General features: G+C 39.3%; 1 pseudogene; it reads left to right on the top strand.

Moving 5' to 3' along the window:
- Nucleotides 1–8,409: 8,409 nt before the first annotated feature.
- LOC115730448 lies at nucleotides 8,410–16,770 on the top strand (annotated as a pseudogene).
- Nucleotides 16,771–17,569: the final 799 nt, after the last annotated feature.

Below are 17,569 nucleotides of genomic sequence, written 5' to 3' on the forward strand. Positions count from 1 at the left end.
TCGGTTCTATTGGGTGGAAATCACTGATGTGGACATAAACCATTGTATGTGGCACTGCCGGCACTCACATAGACAATATGTAATAATTTTTTAATAATACTATTTAATTTTTTTTGAATTTTTTCCTTCTTTTTGCCTTTCCGGCTTGGAGGCTGGCAGGGGTTGCTAGACCTTAGGTGAGGGCCGCGATCCGGTCCTATGGTCGTGAGGGCTCGGTGGCCCTTGCCCTCGGGTCCGGCATGGGTCATTGGCTCTCGCCGGCTCTTGTCTAGGGGCCGCTGGCTTCTGAACCCAAAAAAAAAAAAAAACAAAGGAAAGTAAAAATAGTAAAAAAATTAAGAATACAAAAAAATATTGAAAACATTAGAAGTATCCAGGTCGGTGCCGGCGGTGCCACGTATGACGATTGATGTCCACATCAAAGATTTTCAGTCAATAGGATTGAATAGGCGAAAGGTGAAAATATTTAAGACTAAATTGGTAAATTTAAAAGGTTTAGGATTAAATTGGCAAAAGTACGAAAGATTTGAAACTTTTTTTGACAATTTTTCCACTATTTTGACAATAGGTACGTTAAGATAATCAAGGGCAAAAATCTGTTTATTAAAATCCCAAGACAATTGAGGTGTACGGATGAATTTTTTATTTCGGTTCTAATGGCCACAGTACATGGTAGAATTGACCAAACAATCATACGTAAAATAGTATTTTAGGAGAAACCACTGTTCGTCATCTTTGATGTCAATATGAAGAAAGAGCATTTCATCACGAAGATTTCATGAAATGGGTCCTGAAAGAAAATTATTGTCTAACGACGTTATTAGGCAGGATGAGCAGCGCATAAATGTTCTCTACCAAGAGCTTGGAAAATTTCCGAACAAACTCATGTTAACCGAAACCATTTTTTTTTATTCCTCTTATATTGGAGAGTCCAGATTCTCTCTCTTTCTGCACTCCAACTTGATGACGAGAGCTCATTTGTATAACTTGAAAGTTGAAAAAGAAAAAGGAAAAATGGTGGCCGCAAATGACGCATGCGGTGACATAGGCTTAAGTACACCTCAAGTGCCATAAGTTGTGTACGACGCTCACTTTAATGCCAAAACTTTCAAATCGATCACTTTAGTGCTAAGTTTTTGTAACTTCGATCACTTCAGTGCCAAAACTTTCAAAACGATCACTTGAGTGCCAACTTTTTTTTAAAAATGATCATTTAAATGCCAATATTTTTAAAAAACGATCACTTTGGTGTCAAATTCACCGAGCCACGTCATCTCAAATATTAATAAAAAATACCACGTGTCGAATTTTCGGGAAGCCACGTTAGCTCTAAAGTGATCGTTTTTAAAAGAAATTGGTACTGAAGTGATCGAAGTTAAAAAAACTTAACACTAAAGTGATCGATTTGAAAGTTTTGGCACTAAAGTGAGCGCCGTACACAACTTGTGGCACTTGAGATGTACTTAAGCCCGGTGACATATATATGGCAAAGAATTATCCAAGAAACATAGACGAATAAATATGGTAATGCGTTGACGCACACGTTCATAAACATGTTGACACTCTCAACTTTATCATTTGGCCTAATACTCCCCCCCCAAAAAAAACTCTCAATTTTATCGTTTGTCTAATTATATTGAAAAACCTTTTTTTTTCTCTCATAGAAAACCATCAATTTTTATTTTTATTCTGATTCAACCGGCCTAATACCCAAAAAATCCACAACTTTAGCATATATCCTAATTATATCCAAAATTTGTATTTTTTTTTTATAAAATACTCTCAACTTTTACTTTTGTCCAAATTCTATCATGATTAGCCTTCTGTGCATAATCGGTGTTAGTTAATTCTACGTGGCTCGAATTTTCTCACCGAACTTACGAACAAATTTATTCAAAAATAGCGGGTTTCGGGGAGGATGAGATTTGGGATCGCCTGTTCAAATAATCAAATCTCCATGTTTAGCCGTTCTTTGGGCTATTGAGTGTCAAGGAGAGTCTCAAATGTGCCATCTTTAGTGGCTCTGTATCTTCCGACAACATGCAAGGGAAGTAGACAATAGAGGAGAAGTTGAGGGATTTTTTAATGTCGGCTTTGCTGAGTTGTAATTCATTACTAACGTGAAAATTCCACCTAGGATTAACTAAAGGTGATTATGGATGGAAGATTAACAGTGGTAGAATTGAGACAAAAGTAAACATTGGAGATTTTTTATGAGACAAAAAAAATTGGATATAATTGGGACATATGCTAAAGTTGAGGTATCTTTGGATATTAGACCAGTAGAATTAAGACAAAAGTAAAAATTGGGGTTTCTTATGAGACAAAAATAAAATTGGGATAGATGCTGAGGTTATTTTTTTTTTTTTGGGTATTGGGTCGTTAATCTTGCGTTGTCCGAAATGTTTGCATCGGTGGATTCTTATCATATTTTACTTGATGTTTTAAGCAAAACACCTAATACCTTAATTTCTCAAACTCACGGTTATGCGTACTTTCTTGATCAGTCCAGCAACTCAAAGCATATGTACTGAGTTCAATATCGTTCACTTGCCTCATTTTTTCTTGTATGCACTATACCTATATCATTTGAAAATGTAACTATTCCTCTAGATTCCCCAATTGTATATTGAATGTTGCAGGTAGCTTTATTTGCATGTCTAGAAACACACGGACGATTTCGGCCGTCTAGTTTTGATAGCACTCATTGAATCGGAAAACAACGAGGTAACTTCAATGGGGAGATTCAAGAGCAACTTCCTTCTTATGGAATTTGAAACAAGTGCAGATTTAGTACTAAACAACCATTCAACTTCTTTGAGAGGTTAGAGACCAACTTCCATAAGAATTTCAAATTTGACATCACGAAGAGGTTATATACGTAGCGCAGAGTTAGGGAGGGTGAGTATGCACACACCGGAGATTGCGGTGCGAGGTTTTGTGAAGCTTGAGATGAGCATCGTGTTTTTAGTAGAGAAGATGATGTTCAATTAGTGTTAAGCATGAGGGATTTCTCTAGAAAAGAATCCCGCTCAATGGCGGGTTTTCATTTTGACTTTTTCAAGGAATGTTCAAGAATGCAATGAGTATAAAAAGTGATGCAGGATGTCACTTTGACTTTTTCTTCAGCATCTCCTCAAATATAAGTTGTATTTATATTTCTTTTTTCTCCACAAATAGACCGACTAGATTGAATTAAATATAAAAGTGTGTTAGCAATATAAGTCGGGTCGGATATGCAACAGGTCGGGTATTGATTGAGGATTTTGCATTGCAATAAATGAATCATAAACTAGTTATATGCGGCAATTTGGCCCACTCAACTTATAAGTTTGACAGGCCTACATAAAGGTACTGCAAAAGTACTAACCCGAATAAATGTTGGTCTAAGCTGGGGAAGCCATATGTATAACTGCTTGAAAATGCACATATAGTTCCTGCAACAATGGTCTAGTAAAGGACATTATGAAGTACCTTGGACTGCAGTGATGATCGTCCATGGCAAAAACAACAGTGAAGATGCTATTCTTCCGCGAAAAGATGCTCCAAGTCTGGCCAAGACCGGTCATCAAATTAGACAGAATGAATAATTTACTCAACTTCTTGTAGTGGTTTGCATATTTATTACCTAAACTACTCCTGGTGTTTCGTTCCTCTGTTTCATCTATTTCCACAGGTCCTCTCTTTCACAGAAGTTCACCTTCATCCTCCCGGCTGACGTTTTTGATATTTTTCTCCGTATCGAGATCAATCGCAGATCCCAAAATCACACCTTTCCGTGATAAGCAACAGTCGATCTCCGTTGACTTATTCCTGTAGCAGTTTGCTCTTGCTACGCACAGCGGATCAAAGGCCAGTTGTTTTGAGATTTGTTGTTGAATGCAGAGCAGAGGGTCCACTAGGAAGACTGTAAGCACTTAAATCTACTTGAAGAATTGCTGAGATGTATCTTTATCTTGACAGACGTTGAGGCGCGGGAGAGAAACTTGTGCACACAAATGTTCGACGCAATTGGTTGTGCTTGTTTGATTTTTTTTGTTTTTGGTCCAAAAAAATAGCTTTCATTAATTCAAATATAACTTGAATTACAAGATAGATGAGCCTCTGAACATGGTCTCACGCAAAGTCTGAGGAGGCTTGGAGAGCTAATTACAAGGTAGAATCTTCAGCGGACGACCCCACGGCAAGCAACCCGTCTACGTTGATCTTCAGCAAGCCCGTCTTCGGTGGAGACCAAGCTGACGGTAATTTATCTCGTTGAAGTTCATTTGGGTTTTTCAATTGATTCCATCTTTTGAAGGAAATCTGGATTGCTAATGGCTCCCTCAGCCACCGTGACCGGATCTGGTTTTCTCCTTCAGAACGCCACGTGGTTTCGAGCCTTCCACAAATTCCACAGAACGCCGGCGACGAGCTCAACCGAAGGTAAGTTTGTTCGGGGATTTTTGAACTTCAGGAGCCATTCTTCCATCCTTTGCAAAACTTGACTCGAAATGCGTATGTTTAGTGCCAGATGACTGCCTTCGTCCAGCTACACAACAAAAATAGGTGTTCAATCGTCTCCGGGTGTTGATGGCAGGAAGGACACTTCGAATCAGGTACTATTTTCCTCTTGCACAAGTTTTCCATAGTAGGAATTGCATTCTGACATATGCTCCATAAACAAAATTTGGATCTTTTTTGGGGGGGTGGTGGGGGCCGCGGGTTTGAGGTTCCAAATCATAGACGATAGAGCCCTCGGTGTTTGATGTGAAGACGATGGTTGACTTTGAGAGTGTCGAATTTCTGTGCTAGTGATGTTGTTGGAGGCACTCTTTACTGTGTATTCCCCATTCTTATTACAAGTCCACACCAGTTTATCCTTTTCGCATGTATGCTTAGAGGAACTGCTAGGATTTCCTGTACGGTCTGTTCGTCAAAAAGTCCCTGCAGCTGTTGCTCATTCCATGCCTTTTCCTCCATTCGCAATAATTCTGCTACTGTTCGTGGATCTCCTTGGTTAATAGGTCCTCCAATAATGCCCCGTTTCAGCCAACGATCTTCTCGGATATTTATATCTCTCCCATCTCCCACAGTCCACGTCACTTCCTTTTCTACAGTATCCCTCCCCATTAGTAAACTTTGCCATCCCCATGATGGGCGACAACCTTTTCCAGCATGCCAGAAGTTTCCATTTGGAAAACAAAGCCCTTTGAATGTTTGGCTCCAAAGCGAGGATGGTTTTTGTGTAATTCTCCAAGCCTGCTTGCCCAACATTGCCTTGTTGAAATTGATTAGATTCCTAAAGCCTAGCCCTCCATCGTCTTTCCTTTTCTTCAAGACATACCATTTTTTCCAGTGAATCCCAGCTTTTGAATCTCTATTCTTCCACCAGAATGATGCAATCTTCTGCTCAATGGAGTGACGAATAGAAACTGGGATTTTGAAAATGGACATTGCATGTTGGGGGAGAGCTTGAACCACTGCTTTAATTAGAACCTCTTTGCCTGCTTTGGACAAGAGCTTCTCTTTCCATCCTTCTAGTTTCGTGTTTACCCGTGCCATAATCCAAGCAAACATTTGCTTTTTTGACTGACCCCAATCCGATGGAATTTCCAAATACTTTCCTGTTTTCTCAATTTCCGGGACCCTCAACTCTCACGCCAAATTTCTTCTTAGCCTCTCAGGGCAGCCATTACTAAAAAACACTCCAGATTTGTTCATGTTAATGGCCTGTCCCATGGCAAAGCGATATTGATTTAAGATTTCACTGAGCGCTTGACATTCTGTGATTCTTCCTTCCAAAAAAAAATATGGAGTCATCGGCAAATAATAAATGGGTTAGTGTGGGACAACTCCTACTAAGATTAATTCGTTTAAATATACCCTCCTCCACCGCATTCTTCATTGAGACGAGACAGCACATTTGCCAAGATAATAAATAGGTATGCGGATAGAGGGTCTCCTTGCCGTATTCCTCGTGTTGGCTGAAAATAAGGGAGAGGTTTCCCATTTAACTTTACACTGAATGAAACTGTTGTAACACACTGCATTTCCCAAGAGACCCATATAGCATTGAATCCCAGTTTCAACAAGCAAGCTTCCAAAAAATCCCCTTCCACTCTATCGTAGGCTTTTTTCATGTCCAGTTTAAGCACTGCCTGAAACTTCTTTTTCCTTTTTCGGATTCTAAGTTGATAAAAAACCTCTTGGACTATCAATATATTATCTTGTATTTGCTTGCCACTCACAAAGGCACTTGGTTCCGTTGCAATCATTTCAGGTAACCAAGGTTTGAGGCGATTTGCCATAACCTTATAAATAATCTTACAAGAAAAATTGTGCAGGCTCATTGGACGAAATTGGTCTAAGGTCTCCGGATTTGGGATTAAAGATATGTGAGTTCTATTCACTGTAAGATCCAACATACCTGTGTCAAAGAAGGACTGCACCATGCTTAACACATCTTCCTTTATAAACTGCCTGTGTTGCTGATAGAATTGGCCATTCATTCCATCTGGGCCAGGGGCTTTAGTAGGCCCCATGGCAAAAACAGCTTCTTTAACTTCTTCCAAAGTTGTTGGTAAAGTCAAGGAATAGTTCATTCCATTTGAAACTAGGCACGGGCATTGATCCAAAACTGGTACAAAGTTTCTGGCCCGTTCGGTGCACTAGAGGGATTTAAAGAAGTCCATAGTCTCTAGTTTCAACCTTGTAGAGTCTCGGCTCCACTCTCCATTTGGCATTTTCAGCATCGAAATTCTGTTGTGTTGTCTTCTTTGAATTGTGGTGGCATAGAAAAACTTGGTATTCTTATCACGCCATTTCAGCCAATTGATGCGAGACCTCATCCCCCAAAACATTTCCTCCTGTTGCCACGGTTTTTATATTTGCCCTTTTATGCTATCTGCCCTTTCTTTGTCAAAGCCAACCTGGTTGCTATTAGTAATCTCCTGAAGTTCCACTTTTAGCAACTTAATTTGCTGAAATGCATTCGAGAATTTTTTCCCACTCCATTTAGCCAACTCCCCTGAAACTTCCTGAATTTTACTCCATAAGCCTGCACGTACCAGTTGAGGGGATTGCCATTCTTGCCTGACTATGCTGCTGCACTCTTCATCCTCAAGCCAAAATGCTTCGAATTTAAAGGCTTTTCTCCTTTTCTTTTGCGCGGGGTATAAGGAAACCAGAATGGGGCTATGATCTGATCCAATTGCTGGCAAGGCATAAGCTTCAGCAGTAGGAAACAAAACGCTCCATTCCACATTGCGTAGCGCCCTATCAAGTCTTTTCTTGACATATGCATCTCCACCTCTATTTATTGCCCAAGTGTATGTGTACCCTTTACATTCTAAGTCCATTAGCGCACTATCATTCAGAAAATCCTGAAATGCAACTAGTTGATAATGCTCTGCCATTCTCTTCCCGACTTTTTCCCAATGATATAATATTTTGTTGAAGTCCCCAAGGCAAATCCATGGAAATGGGGTGCTGGAATTAACGCCTTTCAACTCCTCCCATAACGTGAGTCTCTCTTGAAACACATTTGGTGCACGTACAAACGTGAGCCTCATGGTTCTGTTGCTTGCTCTTTCCTCACAAGTCAAGTTGATAAACCTTTCAGTTGCATAATCCACATTCAAAGACATCAAATCTCTCCATAGTACAGCTAAACCTCCAGCAATCCCTACTGGATTCACCGCGAAAAGGTGCGGAAAATTTAGATTCCGTTTAATGCGATTTACCACAAGATCTTTATTCTTCGTCTCCATAAGAAAGAGAACATCAGGCCTTTCTTGAGCCACCATGGCTCTTAATGCTTGAACTGTCAAGGATGTGCCCAACCCTTGACAATTCCAGCTCATAATCTTCATAGCGCAGCGATTCGTATAAACACTTCTAATGCTGCATGAACTCACCGTAATTCTCCTCATCCTGTCGGATTTTTGTTTTGAAGGATTTGAAGCAGCAGGTTGATTCCGAGAGCAGTCCCTGAATCAGGCCGGTTCGTCAAACATCGCAGTCCATCAGACAGCGACTGAACCTGGGACAACTCATGGGAGTGCAAGCAAGGTTTAAGGAAAAGACGGAGAGTATGGGTTGAAAGGTTGATTCTCTGGTAAAGTTGATGGAAGAAGCTCTTGGAAAACTGATTGTACAGGGGATATATGGGGGGATTAATGAAAAATGGTGCGGTTCCAGTACTGAGATTGGGGTTTGAATGGGTAGACGATATGGTGGTGGGGATTCTGTGTAAATTTAGGGTAAGGGTTTTGGAGTTTGGGGATTTCTAGGGAAAAACTTATCACCCTGTGGGATAGAGAGGGCTCTTCCGGAGAAGAGAGAGAACGGGTGGTCGCTGGGGGTTCGATTGAGGGAAGTCTCGTGAAGTCCATCATTATTGACAGGGTTCTGAGACTACTTACCAAAATGAAGAGGAAGAGGAGCTCCGAGGAGTATGATGTGTTTTTGAGTTTCAGGGGAAGCGACACGCGCCTCAACTTCACCGACCACCTTTATCGCAGCATGGTGCGTGCAGGTATCCGCGTTTTCCTTGACAGTGAAGAACTTTTTTTTTTTTTGGTCCAATACAGTGAAGAACTTGAAGATGGTGAAGAAATCCATAAAGTTTTTGAGGCAGTGAATGAGTCTCAGATCTACATACCCATCTTCTCTCAGAATTTCGCCTCTAGTTCATGGTGTCTCCGTGAGGTAGCCCACATGGAAGAATGCACCTTAAAATCAGTCCGGAAGAAAGAGATCATCCCCATTTTCTATGATGTGAATGCTGATGATGTGAAGCTCAAAACTGATTTGTACAAGGATGCCATACTCAAACACAAGGAGAAGTGGGGCTCCGATGAACTGGAGCGGTGGGAAAGTGCCCTTAAAAAGATTGGAGATAGAATTGGACGGGAACTTACAGGCAAACGGTAAATCTCCTCTACCCCTTAGGGTTACTAAGCATAATATTTAGGTTTCATTGGATTAAAGTTTGTCCTTCGAAATTTACGAACATAAAACATTGGGGCATGTATTTAAGATTTGCATTAAAAGTTAATGAAAGTTAGACCCAACATCCGAGAATCCAAAAAAAAAAAAAAAAAGAATATGGCTGATTTTTTTAAAGCATAACAAGCCGGGTCAAACCCGACCCAGACAAGGCATCTTTCAATTCACGTCCCGTTAACCCAATATGACCAGACACGTGAGACCTACTTTTTGCTTGATCATATTTTTTACTTAGTCGCTTTTTTACTTAATCACACTATCACAATGTGTAGAGTGGAAATCATGTAATTTAGGTATTCTTCCCCTCCCACGGTAATCACAAAAATTTGCAGAATGAACATACTCATGGTACAATGTTGAATAAATAGGAGTATTGCGATTTTAAAACTATACCAAAAAATAGTGCACAATGAATATTACAAAAGTACATGTGTGATGCATGAATGCAAAAAATGAACGTTTAAAAGATTTTACATAACTTCCCTAATATAAAATGTTGGAACTGCCATTTCATGAGATGAAATTATCGATACAATGTAGAAATATGGAACATAGTATGTGAAAAAGAACAATACTTCAAGATTTGTACGGAAAGGAGCAGTTTGTACGGAAAAGCGATATCCACGCACAAGAAGTTTGACACTGATGAATTTAAATAGCCATGACTATTAAATCTTGTATCGGTTGGCCGTGTAAAGGGACGGGATCTTATAGGCAAAGGGAAATTTTCCTGCAGTTTTTCTCATGGTCAATAGTTGCAAAGTACATCGGCCTGGAATATTGGAATCGAGACTGAAGTTGTGCTTGAAAACCTACAAAAGGAAATGGGGCGTGCGTGAAGGGGATCTTTTTCTCAAACTCGCAGAAAACTATTTCAAGCCCTACTTGCTACCATAATATAATTTCCAGTACAAGTGATTATCATGCTTAAGTTTCATTTGTGTAAGTTGTTGAGATAGCTGACTTATGTATCCACATGTTCCCCAGAGTCCTGTAGTCTATCATGTCTTTGACTGAAACGACATTTTCATGCTTTGCTGCAGCCAAGGAGAACAGGTCGAATCGCTTGTTGAAGAGGTTTGCCGTAAGCTTAATACAAGACACATCACTGTGACTGAACAGTTGGTCGAAGATAATGCTCAAATGGAAACCATAATGAAATTGTTGGATGTTGGGTCTGATGGTGTACGTTTTGTTGGAATCCACGGCATGGGTGGTGTTGGAAAAACAACTCTTGCCAAAGTCATGTTCAACAAACTATCTTTTCACTTTGAAGGCTGTTGTTTCCTTGAAGATGTTCGAGCATCATCGCAATCTCATGATGGTATTTTACAATTACAGAAAAAGCTCTTATCGGGTTTTGTCAATTCAGGGATTACTGATCAAATAAAAGATGTTGGTGGTGGGATCATGAGGATCAAAGGTGCTTTTAGTAATAAAAAAGTACTCATTATACTTGATGATCTGGACAACAAAGAACAACTCCAAAATCTGGCCGGAAAATCTGATTGGTTTTGTTCTGGTAGCGGAATCATTATCACAACTAGAGAAGAAAGCATCCTGAAGACTCAAGTAGACCAATCCAAAGGAATTTTAGCTCATGAAGTTCATCCAATGAGATTTGATCTAGCATTTCGTCTATTTTGTAAGCATGCATTCAGATGTGACTCGGTTATAAGAGATTATGAGGATTTTTCAATAGGAATTGTTCGTAAGGTGGGCATGCTTCCTTTGGCCGTTGTGGTGATAGGGTCCCATCTTTTTGACTTGGGTCATGATTTGGAGCATTCGGATAAAATAGAAGTATGGGAAGAGACGCTGGAACAGTTAAAGGAAGGTCCTTTTGACGAGGTCCGAAATACATTAAAGATAAGTTATAAACGATTAGGGAATAAGGAAAAAGAAGTATTTCTGGATATAGCATGCTTTTTCACCAATGACGACATAACATATCCGGTCATCATGTGGAAAAATTGTGGCTACTCTCCTTACACTGCAATGCGGGTTCTCTCTCACAAGTCCTTGATAAAAATTAGAGATGGCACAAGGTTTTGGATGCACGACCAAGTTCGAGACTTTGGAAGGTACATTGTTCTTGAAGAATATCCTCGCAAGTTTTGTCGGGTGTGGATTCGTGAGAAAGCCCTCAGCCTACTGAAGAGAAAAGAGGTAAACTACGAAGTTTTTGAATTAATATACTAGTTATATTTCAGAAAAGCAGACACCGGACATATGATATCTTCAGTAAGAAATGGAAACTCGAAAAATTAGATTATGTAGATTAGGAAGAAACAACTCTTGTTGGGAATAAGAGTAAGCCATAGTTCTAGAAACCGTAGGTCACGTGCTTAACTATTGGAGAAAGTTTTCGATTGTTCTTAATGTGTCCTCTCCGTTTTAGCTTTGTAAACCGTATTTCATGCTCAGTATTGTGTTTGTGATATGCAGAGAAATGAAAATGTCGTGGCACTAAGCCTGAATTTCGATGGCTGTAGCTGCAACATTGCATCTGAAGAATTAACTGCCGTACCAAATCTAAGGTTTCTTCGAGTGAAAGGCATCGATTTTTTTGGCAACTTCGAGAATCTTCTGTTGGAGCTGAGATGGTTTTCTTGGGAAATTACTCATAAGGACTTTTATGCAGAGAGTTTTCATTTTGCTAATTTGGTTGTGCTAGACCTTTCAAGGAGCAATATTGAAGATGACTGGGGTGGGTGGAGTCAAATCCAGGTACCATATGCCTTACTCCCTATTCACCTTCTTTCAATCTTTACAGATCATTCAATGCAGTCATAATAAACGTTGTGCTAGTCTAACATCTAGAGTCGAGTACAACCTGCTAAACGCATTTGAAAAGAAAGGAGAGGAAGCTATAGAATCACATGATATCAGCATATCATTGTTGTCTTTTGGCTTGCTGTAGTCGTTTTTCTGATAGCTGATCATATTTAAAAAGTATAACATTCCGGAGAGAGAGGCAATTAGGCAGTAGACTAAAGACGTTTTTTGGCTGAAAATTGGACGGCCCTTACCTTTTTTTACAAAGGGGAGAGCAGACTTTGGTGCTCCTAGGGTACAACCTCGTACCGTGCATCTCTTTTTCTACGACAATTTTAGGACTATCACGGCTAAATGTTGAAACGTCGTATATGACGCTTCACAATTGTTTTTTTTTTTTTTTTGCGGGGGGGGGGACTAAGTGCATCAAAAGTTTTAAACTTGTCACAAAAAGGGTAATTGAGTTATACAACTTTTACAAAGTTCAATCAAGTTTTAAAACTTGTTAGATAAATGCAATCAAATTCTGTTCAATTAGGCTAATGGAATTGTTGATGTAATTTTTTTTATTAGTCTATGGTGTCAACATGGATTTTTTATGATTTAAAAAAAAATAAGGACCAACTAGTTTACTGCATTAACACATCAGACAGGTCCACACAGTCTTGCCATTTTACCGATCTCATGCTCACTAGTGACACTTTGAAAACGCTTCCTTCCAAGAATCACATTCTTCTTTCCCACAATCACAATCATCGAGGAAAAGACCCTGAAGATCATAACAAATGCAGAAACTTATTAATAACTCTTCACAGAAAAGTTATTATCGACAAACAATTAAAAAAAAAAAAAACAAATCAAAGTATCTAGATGTTCATAGCTATCTTGGTAGACTCTAGTTGGTGCCCTGAAATCATTGTACCGCAACAGCTACTGATCAAAGCACAAATCACATCTAGTAACCCACAAACTACTGGATTACCCATAAATCCCAGAACTAGGGAGGACCGGCTGCCATTGCCTGTAGCCGGCTACTCTCGGCCATTGCTAAGGCCTCGACGACCGGCTGCCTGCCCCATAAGCAAGAACATTTTCTTTCGAATTTACTATACTACAAAGTGGACCGAAAAAAAAAACGTTAAATTTGAACTGACTGGTGACTTTTTAATTCGATAGATCATCAACTAAATTACAACTTTACCATAATCAAACCTAGTAGCAGATTATCAATTTTTTTTTTTAATTCTGCGAGTAATCCCCTTAAATAATTAGAAGATTTCTGTCAGCGCAGAAACTTTACTAACGGTGTCGTTTAATTGTTGTGACATACAAACAAAACACAATTTATCATGGCACGTACATTATGACCATCGCTTCGATTGTACTGAGTACCAAGTTTTACTTTTCCAGTTACATATAAATAAAAACAATTGATTTATCAGGTTGGAAATACCCTTCTAGACTACGAACTGTCATCCGTTTTTTAATTGATAGACTACGAATTGCTTGCGTACTTTACTAGTAGTATTGGTTAACGGTTGTAACGCATGAACAGGAACACTGTTCTTTCCCTATAAAGTCGTAGTAGATTATTAGATTTATTTGGATTTTACAGGCAGTAATGCTTGCGGGTCAGTAAAAGACTAACGATAATTGACTTTCCAGGCTTGCCCTAGTAGATTATAAATAGCCTTTCGTTTTTAACTGTTGAGCAGGTTTTTCCTTTTTGTAGGGTATGAATTAATTGCTTATATACTTTACCAGTAGTATCGGTTACCAGTGATATTTTACAAACTAACTACTTTTTTTTTATCACTAGAAATCTCTACCAAATTGTAAGTAGTGATTTTATAAGAAAAAAGACTTAAGTGATTTTCAATTACTATGACAGTACCTGTTTAGCGTTTGCAAGTAAATGAGGGAGCATATTGTATTATAATAATTAGACTATTTCCTTACATAAAAAGTCTAGGATGATTGATGTGTTTCATTCTTTTTAATTCCACATTTTCTTTTTCTGCAGATGACAAAAAAATTAAAAGTTCTAGATTTAACGGATTGCACAAAGTTGACAAGAACACCTGATTTCTCTAATTTCACGTCTTTGGAGACGTTAGTACTTGCTCGATGTTCCAACTTGATCACAATTCACCCCTCCATTTCTAAGCTTCAAGTCTTAGAGACTTTGAATGTGAAAGGGTGTAGTCGTCTTAGGGAGTTACCAGAAGAAGTCGGTTCTCTACAATCTTTGAAGCAGATCATCATGCCCGAAAATTTTCAACCCTTGAAGTTTCCAGAGAGATTTGGCAATTTGACATCTTTGGTGAGTTTTAAATTAAACTACCACCCTAATATCCGCCAACTTCCAAACTCCATTGGAGGGGCGGCGAATCTCACGCGCTTAACTTTACGTGGGTGCGTGGGGATAAAGGAACTTCCAAGCTCAATTGGAGAGTTAAAAATGTTGATAGAGTTGGACGTAACATCGTCAGGTGTAGTTGAACTACCTGATTCTATCGGAAATTTGAAGAAACTAAGGGTGTTGAGTTTATGTAGAACAAAGATAAAGGAGATTCCTCATACTATTGGAGGACTGGAGATGCTTGAAGGTTTATATGCCAACAGGTCCTGGGATCCGACGGATAAAAATTTGGAGGAAATTGGGAAGCTACTCCATTTGAAGACCTTGAACTTAGCATTTACTAGTGTTTCTCGATTGCCTCCAGAGATAAGTCGTCTCCGTTTGCAAAAACTTGAAGTGGGTTCGATTGAGCTTCAACAAGTGCCAGCTCTTCCATCAAGTTTGAAATACTTTGCAGTTCAAGCTATGGACTTCTCTCTTGTCCCCGACCCCTCAAGCATCACCGATTTAGAACATCTAGATTTGCATAGATTCAGCAATTTGAGAAGTAGATATCACTCTACTAGGCAGGACTATGACTCAAAACTTCAAGCAGCTATGATGAGGGAGCAACCGTCCTATCAGCTTCCACCTCATTTGTTGGTCTTGAAACTCAAAAGTATTAATCCACTGCCACATTTTTCCAACTTGTTAAAGTTGACAGTTTTGCATGTGATTGAATGTCCAATAGCACAAATACCCATCACTCCAGGTCTAACACATTTGAGGGAACTGAACATAACAAGATGTGAATTCCTTGAGGAAATATCTGGTTTGTCACTCCCGAGGAGACTGGAGCGCTTGGAATTGGAGGGCTTGAATAGGTTAGTTCAGATTCAAGGTTTGTCGGAACTAGAATCTTTGCAGCACCTCCATCTTTCTGGTTGTGATTCACTAGGAAAGTTACCCAACTTATCCAAGTTAGGTAAACTGCAACATCTAGAGCTAGAAGCTTGTCCAAATTTAAGAGCCATTGAGGGCATTGAGGGCTTAGAAAGCTGGGTGTGAGATAGCGTTGGCCACACTATCCAGGAAAGATTGTTGGATATCTCAAGAACGACATGGCTTTCCCACAAATTACCTATGTACGATGTGTTCCTGAGTTTTAAGGGACCAGACAGTCATTATGGCGTTGTCGGTTATCTTCATGCTCGGATGTTGCGTAATGGAATTTCTGTTTATAGCAATAACGATGACATGAGGGCCAATGAAGGGATTGGGGAAAATGCACTCGCTAACTCCAATATCTACATACCCGTATTCTCTAGAAGCTACGCTTCCAGTGATTGGTGTCTCCGCGAACTTGCCCACATGGTAAAATGCACATCAGAATCAAAGGGAGCAAGAAGAATCCTCCCCATTTTCAACAATGTGGAGATTGATGATGTTAGGCTCGAAACTGATTTATACAAAAGCGACCTAGACAAGCACCGGACGAACTTCGACCATGACGAAGTGAAGTCATGGGAACAGGCCCTAATTGAGGTCGCAGCAATGAGGGGTTTCGTCTTAAAAATTAACAGGTAATTCTGCTATTTCGCCACTAAATCATGAGGTAAACAATTCATTCGAATGAACTTTCCCAACACAGAGAGTTTCAAAGTTACTGCAATGCAACCCCTTTGCATACAATAGTTGTCCACTCAATCAAATTCAATCCTATAGAATTACTAGTAGATCCTTCTAGCTTGTAATATCCGGAGGAACTAAGGTCGAGCAGAACAGAAATGCATACTGGTACAGCCGCACATATTTTCCTCTGTTGTTTTGTTTTCCGAGTTAAAGATCTTCAAGTTATAGTGGTTTGAGAAATCAAATCAATAATTAGATTGTCATTTTGATGTCCTTTTTAAATTTCTGTTTGTCCAACTAAAAATGAACTGTCCCTCAATTGTGCACCGCTGCAGCTACGAAGAAGTACTTGAATTGGTTCTTGCAGAGGTTTCTAGAGCAAGGAAATTGTTGGATGGTGACTCCTGAAGCCTTCTTTTGGACGGTTGTCAAAGAAAAGGTGAATGGATTTGCTATAAATGTGATGAACTTCTCACCAACTGCATTCTGTTCCATTTGGTAATGAAGTTGGTCTACGATGCTAATGCTTAGGTTCATCATTTGCAAGGTTAGCATGTATGTACGGATGAGTATATCAGTGACCTCCCATGCTTTGTTACAGGGTTAGAGAAAGGTGCTCTGCAACAAAAGAAATGAAACAGACTAGGATTGACTGTTCATCCAGAAGAATGTTACCTTATGCTATTGCTCGTTCACAGTAATACAATTGACCATTCATACAAATCTGACAGGTGAAATCCCTGGTGAAATTGGGAGACCGTTCTGGCTGTTCAAGGATCTCGGGCTTACACTAATCAAACTTATGTATGGATTTCCCACGACGAACTTTTCTCTCTCTTATGTCCATAAAACTTTTTTCTGGACGGTTACTATGGAATTTGACAGTCACCCCAAGCTCATGCAATCTGTCTTTGTTTTGATGCATTGACTTCCAGTTTGTTCATGGACTCTTGAACAATATCCCTTGACCAATATCCACTAGCTTCCATGTACTTTTGTCATTTTTGAGATCCGAGGATTGTTAGAACTGAAATTTCTTTTTCTTTTTTTTTTGGATTTTTAAGTTTTTCGCCTTCTTTTTAAACTTTTTCTGACGTGGCACTCATATACATGGTGCCACCTCATCACCACTTTATCTTAGAAAATGTTGATGATGCAACGCCAGCCGCCACGTAAGAAACAGCTTGTAAGAGTATGCCCTAGTTTCTCAAGATCTTACTTTGAAATATGGATTAGACCCATGGGTTAGAAATGGTGGTCGATCAAACAATTGACGTTGAATGATATCCAAAAGTCTAGTAGGTGGATCCAATTTCATCCACTCCATCAAGAACACCAACTTCGGATCACTATATGCTGATGATGCTATTACTTACTTTCACCAGCTGGAGTGATAAATTTGAATAGTTAGACTTGAAATGGTTAAAAGTGGTCAGATCTATCTAATTCATCTGGAAATTTAAAGAGAATCTAAAGGAAACTAGGATGGACTCCTCAGTGATAAAGATGAATGTGACCTTGCCCACATCGTAACATGACGGTGAGAGTCGAAGGGCAAAAGAAGAATCGCCCCCATTTTCCACTGGCGTGGAGATCGATAATGTTAGGCTCTTAAGCCATTTTTAAATCGTCACAAGTAGAACAAAGCCGATTGGAGTTCGGAACAAGACGAGACTATTCGGATTTCAGTCTACTATTTAACTAAACACAGTTATTATATTTGTTATTAAGGTGATGGAAATTTTACCAAAAAAATTCTAAATTTATTGCACTTTGCCAATTCAATCCTAAATCTTTTAATTGGACTAATTGAGTCCTATACATTTT

Source organism: Rhodamnia argentea, chromosome 4 (assembly GCF_020921035.1).
Source record: "Rhodamnia argentea isolate NSW1041297 chromosome 4, ASM2092103v1, whole genome shotgun sequence".
NCBI classification, from domain to species: domain Eukaryota; kingdom Viridiplantae; phylum Streptophyta; class Magnoliopsida; order Myrtales; family Myrtaceae; genus Rhodamnia; species Rhodamnia argentea.